Source organism: Mauremys mutica, chromosome 23 (genome assembly GCF_020497125.1).
Source record: "Mauremys mutica isolate MM-2020 ecotype Southern chromosome 23, ASM2049712v1, whole genome shotgun sequence".
NCBI lineage: Eukaryota > Metazoa > Chordata > Testudines > Geoemydidae > Mauremys > Mauremys mutica.
This window is the reverse complement of record NC_059094.1, coordinates 3,567,267-3,575,444: the sequence shown is the minus strand read 5'-3', so window position 1 is coordinate 3,575,444 and position 8,178 is coordinate 3,567,267.

Here is an 8,178-nt window from a genome sequence, read left to right as displayed (position 1 = left end):
ATACTACGAATATGAGCCCCCGACAATGGACCGGTTCAGTCAGTGGCGGGACGTTCCACAGCCCCCTAGGCTGGACAAAGACACCGCCCCAGGGATGTATTCTTATACACAGGTACAAACAAGTTACACATCACTCCTGACATATTCAGGTGTAACCCCTCTACGTAGCAAGATGCTGCTGCTCACCTTGTACATGTTGGTTTGAACAAAACAACTCTAGCCATCATATTACCCTTTTGCCCCTGTGTTAGCCAAAAGGGCTCGTTTCCCCCTGGAGCTTACCTAATTACACCAAGGAGGCACGGAGACAGGAAGATGAGTACCACACCCTTTATTGATCGGTCAGCTGAGCGGGTGTTCTCGTCCCGGCTAGTGCCAGAGAGAGACACACCCCACAAGTCCAAACGGGCCTTTTTATAATCAGTAACAAACAACTTAGCCTACGTTTGTCTAAGTCATTTGGTTGACCTGTAGAACCTGTACATGTATCTGTTAGGGGATAATTGGGTACGCAGGATACATATATCATTTTGTGGGGGCTACAAGAGACATACAGCTGTTGAGGATACATTTGTCATTCTGAAGGGGAAACAAGGTACATCTGTTGACCCTTTGAACTAAATATCTTGAAGACATACATGGGAACACAGCTGCATAATCTTGGGGAGCCAACATATACTTGGGGAGCCAAACAAAACTGATAAGCAAAATAGCTGACTTAGGTAGATACACGGCCTTCAGTCTAATGAGTTCTGTAAGCTTTCCAACACAGTTTGGACAAGCATAACATAACTTTGGTTTACTCAGGCCTAATACGGAAAGGCTTCATTAGCACTATGATTTTCCAACAACTCCCCCCTTTGAGAATACTCACCAAACCTTTTGGCTGAGTGTTCTCACACTTTGAGGCCAAAAAAAGCAATTAAGCTCTAGGGAGCTGGGGTCATTAATGAGGGGGTATTAAGTCCCACATGCATCCTTCCCATGGATCCGGCAGGATTCGGTATGTGGGAGCCACACCCACCCTAACCGGTCCATATGCTTGGAAGGAGCACTGTAAATGTACACACTTCCACTTAGAAAGTGTCCAAGTATGTCTTCATGACCACAGATCAGATGGTTCCTGATGTGTCTGTAAGGGCAGTGGCCAAGGTTGGTGCTTAAGATCATTTCAAATGGCCATCAGCTTGTCATTCAGGAAATCCTGGATTTCTAAACATACTAGATTCCACTGCAATGCCTTCCCAGCCTCAGTGATATTGAATACCATCTCTGTCAGTAACTTCTGGGTCATAGAACTAAAGATGGAAATGACATGTAACTCACCGACTCCAGCCTGTACTTAAGATAGCTGAGCTTAAAAAAATAAGGCTAGTGGCCTTTTTTAGTTGGCCCAATTTCTTATCATGTTCTCAGCTTTGAAAAATATTTCAAATGGCTGCTTCACTATTGGCCCCAGCCCACAGGGATCTGGTTAATTCCCTTTCTCCAGAGGAAATAACCTAGGCTTTTTGTTGTGCTAATCTAATGGCAGCCCCTTGTGAGCAATCTGGGTATGTAAAAGTGATCTGAAAACTGGATAAAGGCAATGTCATTTAAAATCCAATTAGGGAGGGCAATACATACTGAAGGATTTATCCAAAACACAGGGCGCAGCCTGTAGAATAAACCCCAAAATCCAATCAATACCACATTCCCAAACATGGGTCCCACAAATTTCTTCCTGCCAGTGTATAATTCTTTGATTCTTCACCAGGGTCAGTTCTCAATGTCCTTTCTGGTCAGGAATTCCTGGACTTTGGCAATGTCAGTGGAATGAGCATTTCTTCTAGAAAAGTTCAAAGGCACAGTAAATCTGTCAGTGGACAAGGGAGAGGTTCCTAGCACGTCACCTTGTCCTTTTTCCCTGCTGTCCAGAAGGCACAGTGGAGCTAGAAGGAGAAATAGGCTAATCATCAGTAGGAGAATTCTCCCGATGCGGAGGGGTCTTTTTGTAGTGAGAATCCTGGGTCCAAGCAGTCAGTCTTTGGCACTTCACAGCGGTGTTGGTAGTCAGCAGGACTCAATAAGGGCCTTTCCAGCATGGAGCCAAAGCAGTCTTTCGTTGGTGGACCTTTATGTAGACCCAGTCTTCTGGTTCCAACGAGTAGCGGGGCTGCTAGGGTCTTCGGATAGTGCTTCTTTACCTGTGAGAAAAGAAACCTAACACATTGCATTAGTGTCTTTGCAGATTTTACATCTGCTTGGGTATATTCAGCCCCCCCCCTTTTCTTGGTTGTTAGCCAAGTCCTTGAGCAGAGTCAGTGTCTTATCTTGAAACTGAATATGTTAACTATTTTTTCCTCAGTTAACTCGTTCTTTTTCCTTTTCCCTTCTTGGCTTTTTTAACCTACAAAGGAAACTTTTACTTTTTACTTATACACCTTTTGTTAACAATGAACATATACACATTGCTGTTATACAGTACATTAGTCTTATTATTTAATATATGCCACATATACCTTTTTACTAATATAACCTTATTACAGAGCTTTGGAACAACAAACCAGGACAAGCACACCCACTTTGAGAAGTTCACGTAATATAACCTCTAGTCCAATAGCTATCCACCATCCCCAGCCCTCTGGCTAAAAGTTTGACGTAGCCAGAAGGATCCCCTGTACAATAAGGGGAGTGGGTTAACTTTTCATGTCTTTGCTTCCAAAGACTGTCGGTACACAAATTTTAACAACAATTTTCAATTAAAAGATTTGGCCAATGTAGTTTCTTTCTCTTACTTAAGAAAATGTATTAGACTTTAGTAGATCACATTTTTCTGATGTATCCAAACACTTTGTATTCTAAGTTAAACAAAACAAGTATCTGCATTTCAATCCAACACTTCCGCTTGATTTCAAATCAGACCATCCCATGAAAATATTAAACACAACAATTCTGACCACGAGACAAACACCACAAGACAGAACATAGAACACAAAACATAATTTTTACTGTGCCAGTAAATCATGGTACGTTGAATGCTGTTTAGCTGGCATTAGTTTTCTTTGATTATCTGAAAGACAAAAACAAAGGTCTACCCCTTCTGGGCAGTCAATTATTGCTTAAAATATACAAATACCCTTGTTGATTTCAGGCAAAACAGGGGAATTACCCCATATTTTCTTATATGTGTTTTATAGGCAGCCCAGGTTTCAGTGGCCTCTACCTTATCAGTTAGATAATTTGCATTAATACAGATGCTTTCTGGCTTGCTTTTTACTTTTAACTCCTGCTTTTAAACACTGAAAGAAAACATCACCACTTATAGTGCCTTAGAGCCTAATACATTTTTATTTACATAGCACTGTATACATTCTTTAGCTAATTCAACAAAATTGTTCATAGCCAAATGATTGCAATTTAATAATTTCTTTGCCTGAATTTATTTACAAATATTTAAAAAAACACCAAGAACTTTTATCTTTAGCATCTTTACAAAGTTCAACTACTATTTCCTCCAGCAACTACAGAGTTAACTTTTCACTCTCCTTTAAAAATCACTTGCCCTTCCCTTAAATCACTTGCCTGTCTTCCAACAGCCACTTACCAATTCAAATCACCATTCCAAATATCATTCTGAGTATTTGAAATCCCCATGCTTACACTTACTTACTCCTTCCTTCCACTAGACCCTCAAAAGTTTCCAACCTGTTCTCCAAGCTCTCTGTCTGTTGCCTGGCCGCCTGGGCCCGATCCTTTTTTTTTTTTTTTTTTGAACCGTTTTTTTTTTCATGGGCACCAACTTGTTCCACTACCAGTTTAGCTAGGAGGGTGGGCTTTTTAACTAGCCCCCACCCTTCTGGTCTTTTCCCTAAAACATTTTTTTTACTCAAGATTACCCGAGTCCTCCCTTGTGAGGCTCACCACCTGAGCAAAACGCATGGCCCATTAACTATTTAATTTCCTCTTGTAGCAAACACACTGCTGTTACAGCATATGCTGAGCACGAATGGTTAAATTTTAACAAGTCCCTGAAGGACTGGTACATGCTTAGCCAGGGCTTCCTTTTCTAACTGGAAGTCCTGTCTCAAGGCCTGCAACTTGCCCTGGCGCAGGTTTGAGTTGCTGCCTGGTTCATGATCTATGCTCTTAATTGCTCAATTCTAGTTATCAAGTACACATCTCGTCCCTTCTCTCCAAGTACTCTATTGCCCAGTCCTGCTACGACTGGGGGTAGATCCACCTGCCACCCTTCCCGGTCAACCAGGGTGGAGAGAGGAATGCTAAACCCTTCTCCAGTTCTCAGACTTACTGCAGCTGAGAATGGGCACACCTTTAATTATGCAATCCTCAACATATAACACCAACAATACCAAACAGAGCAAACATAAAATAACAAGGGTAAAACAGATAGATGGTGTAAATTCCGCAGGGCTCCCCCATTCTCTATTGCTCACCAAACTGTGACAAATTTCTGTTACCAATTATCCCTCATGTCAGGTGATCAAACTGACACTGCAGGACGGTGTGGGGGTGGATAGAGAAAACACACCATATAACCAAATTTTAAAACTTCATTACAAATAATAAAACAACAATGGAGAGTGTTGGGAACGCTCCCACATCACTCAGGAAAAATATAAATGCCCCAAGCCTTAAGCCACGTTAATACTCACACATGTCCAGACTGGCCACGTCTGTATATAACGTTCAGAAAAGGGGGAATAGGTGGACGGGAGATTATCCTGTATACAGCTTGTTCAGAATTTCCAACATGCTTCCGCTCTTGGGAGGGCTGTTTTTTTTTTGTACTTAACATAGTCTGTACTGATTCTTGACCTTGAGCATAAAACAACTTTCTCTTTTTATCTCTGGGCGAAGCTGAGTTTTAAATTAACCCGTTTTTAGACAAATTGCTCACACTGTGTCAGAGGCTTTTCTTTAGTGATTAAAAGCTCCTCTGAGATATATGATCTTATCTAGATTAAAGGTACCTTTTAATGGGCATTGTTTAGATGGATCTTCACACACTCCTAGACCCGGTTATCACAGTTTCGGCTTCCAGTACATCAATATAACGAAAAACAAAAGTACCCCTACCAGGAATAAAAACAACAGCGTAGTAGTCACATTCCCATAGTCGTTCGGCACGGCCCCCGAACTAGTGGAGTTAACAGAATTATTCATTAGCCGTGGCTGTACCTAGGTATCTTAACCAAAAACCTGTTAGGGGCCCAAGGTCCAACCTGCACTTCGGGGGCGTTAATCCTCAAAACCCAGGAGGTAACGCACTTACCACGCCCGGAGTGGCCACGTCTGGCAGGTGGACTCCCCTCTTCTGGTACTGTCTTGCCTCCGTGTCGTTTGGAGTTCTCTATGGAGGGGGCGTAGCCGTCCCGGCCGATTGCGGCGACCCGGAGCTCGAGCAAACCAATAGCTCAAGGTGGCCACTCTCCTGAGCCGTCCTCGGCCGCCGGTCGCGCCCCCTACAGGGAGAGAAGTCCCATCTGGAGTCGCCATTTGTTAGCCAAAAGGGCTCGTTTCCCCCTGGAGCTTACCTAATTACACCAAGGAGGCACGGAGACAGGAAGACGAGTACCACACCCTTTATTGATTGGTCAGCTGAGCGGGTGTTCTCGTCCCGGCTAGTGCCAGAGAGAGACACACCCCACAAGTCCAAACGGGCCTTTTTATAATCAGTAACAAACAACTTAGCCTACGTTTGTCTACGTCATTTGGTTGACCTGTAGAACCTGTACATGTATCTGTTAGGGGATAATTGGGTACGCAGGATACATATATCATTTTGTGGGGGCTACAAGAGACATACAGCTGTTGAGGATACATTTGTCATTCTGAAGGGGAAACAAGGTACATCTGTTGACCCTTTGTACTAAATATCTTGAAGACATACATGGGAACACAGCTGCATAATCTTGGGGAGCCAACATATACTTGGGGAGCCAAACAAAACTGATAAGCAAAATAGCTGACTTAGGTAGATACACGGCCTTCAGTCTAATGAGTTCTGTAAGCTTTCCAACACAGTTTGGACAAGCATAACATAACTTTGGTTTACTCAGGCCTAATACGGAAAGGCTTCATTAGCATTATGATTTTCTAACACCTGTCTTTAGGATGGGTCAGCTTGTTCCTTGTTATGTGTGTGGAATGTGCAAGTATTGGAGTGGTCTGATATCTAGGGTCCGGTACCTTTTAGGTCTGTATCTTTTTGCAGCATCAGCCCTTTCCTTGCCATCTTCTGTGAGCAGGGCCTGCCTCTGGCTCACAGCTTCACTTTGCTTTATGTTAGTAAAGTCTTGTCCATTACTTTAGCTCAGGCCTTAGGCCTCATACCGGGCCTCTGATATAAGGGTTTATGTTTCAGGGCCTCATTCATATACTCATGCCCCACCTGTCTTTTTAGTCTGCACATTCCCACATACGACTGACAGACAGATTTTATTATCCAATTATATTTTAGTCCCTTATGGTGGGCTTGGGAATGTTAGGCCCGGGACCATGACTGAGGAATGTAGTATTATGAATGAGCCTTAGAGGCACTCCCAAATAATTAATATATATGAATAATATGGATATGGCGTATATATTTATAGTGTATATGGGCATATATTATAGTATGTATGTATACATAGAACAGCACTTTATATCCAAGCAGAACAATTCTTTTCCAATTTGTTGTTGTAGTTTGGCCTTTGTGGTACTTCAGATAGCAACCTACTTTTATTAGGGCAATTACAGTTCCCATCTGTGTCATTATTAGTAGTGGGCTGAGTGTTTTGAAATACTGGAATGGGGATTGTGATAATGTGTCCCACAGTGCTGTGTATAGAAGTAAAACAGAAATGTGGAGTAGTGACACTACCACTGAGGCCTTTATATATAACTATATTGTAATTAGTTACTACACAGCACTGTCCAGTCATGTTATAGATTACTGCTGGTTGTCACCCTCTGGTAAGCTTCACTGGGCAGGAAACCGAAGTGGCCAGCTTCTCTGTTCCATTGGTTGAACTGCTCTGTGATACACCAATAGTTGATGTAGATCCAGTTGTTTTTCATGGATGCTGTCTTCCAGATAACCTACTGAATGGACAGTCACCAGTTTATCAAATATTGCTGTGTCAGGATTTAGTATTGGTACCCAGATACTGAACAAAATTGTTTTGAATAACGTGCCTCAGTTAGGATGCAGTGTTACTGATCCCAAATTGTGACCAGTACTAACAGGGAATTTATATATTGTGGCAAATGGCTGGCACTACTATGATGGGTCTCGCACTTTCTCTTCTTGTGGGGGTTCAGGGCGCCGTTTCTTGCCCCTGAACAGAGAGATTAACTGCTCCACTAGTGTCCTAGAGGAGGGGAGTGGAGAGAGAGGGACCTGGGCCAGCCCTCTACTCTGGGTCCCAGCCCAGGGGCCCTAGGGACAGCGGTAAACCACTTGAACTAGCGGTTTCTTCCCCTGGGCTACTTCCCTCTCCTGCCCTTCAGCTTGTGGGGGCTTCCTGCCCTCCCTCTGCACAAGCCAGGTGTCCCTTTACCTAGGGTCTTGGTCTTCTTAGCCCACCGCAGCACTTCTCCAAACTGTCCTCTGCTTCCCTCCAAACTGTTCTCTGCTCCAACACCAATCCACTCTTCTCCAACACCTCCAAACTGCTCTCTGCTCCAACACCTCCAAACTGCTCTCTGCTCCAACACCTCCACTGGTCTGATGGAAGCAGGAGGGGTTATCAGGTGACTGGTTTCAGGTGCTTTAATTGGCTTCAGGTGCTTTAATTAATCTATACTTTCTTCCCTCTACAGGGAATAAGGCTCCCTTCTAACCCTCTCCTGCTGCCCTCTGGCCATGCTGTATCACAGCCCCCGCCCCCTGCTCAGCACCATGGGGTTGGGCTACTTGGGACGAGAGGCAGTGCTGTTGTGATAGGCCATCAGCATTGCCATGTTGGCTTCCGGCCCTATGCTGTACCCGGAAATGGAAGGGCTGCAGGGATAGGAACCACCTAGTCACTCTTGCGTTCTTCTCCTTGTTCCTGTGCATCCACTGGAGCGGGGTAAACCGCCGCCCCAGTAGGTAGTAGCAGAGAGTCTCCATAGCCCATTTTACCACCAGACATTCCTTTTCAACGACGGCGTACTTTTGTTCCCTGGAGAGGAGTTTCCGGCTGAGGTACA